Raw genomic sequence first — 711 nt, forward strand, 5'->3', positions numbered from 1 at the left:
TGATTGCATCATGGTCATTTCCCTGGTTCGGCTTTACCTGGGTCTTGAGCATGTGCTTTCTAGAAAAGACACCTCGGGAGATTCAATTCCACTACAGTTATCGTATGCATTTTTAAAGGTTAATTTATTTTTGAGAGACACAGAGCATGAGCAGAGGAGGGGAAAGAGAGAGGGAGACACAGAATCCAAAGCTAGCTCCAAGCTCTGAGCTGTCAGCACAGAGCCTGACGGGTCTTGATGTCACAAAGGGTAAGATGACGACCGGAGCTGATGTCAGATGCTTAACCAACTGAGCCCCCCAGGCCCCCCCAGGACCAATTTTCAAGTAGACAGAAAATACCACAAGGATTTCACAGTCCTCTGGGTTTAAGCAGCCATCATGGCAGCAGGAGATCCATGAATGTTAATAAATAAAAAAAATATGTATAAAAATTTAATTTTAATTTCCCCATTTGGCAGGACAGCAGCAAATCATGTTTATACCCTATCATCATATAATAGCATCAATGCTTTGTTTTATTATTCTCCATGCTTTGCAACACTTTTCCCTTTTAAATAAGTTCCTTAATCTCCCCAACATCCTACAGAAGCTTTTACTGTGTGAGTGAACTAAGGAATTACCATGAAATTTCTCAAGTCCCACACTGCCACAGGCTATCTTCTTTGCTCTCCTTTTAATATAGGCTGAATTATATGTGTCTTTGTTTCTCC

This window comes from Suricata suricatta, chromosome 10 (assembly GCF_006229205.1).
Source record: "Suricata suricatta isolate VVHF042 chromosome 10, meerkat_22Aug2017_6uvM2_HiC, whole genome shotgun sequence".
Taxonomy (NCBI): Eukaryota; Metazoa; Chordata; class Mammalia; order Carnivora; family Herpestidae; genus Suricata; species Suricata suricatta.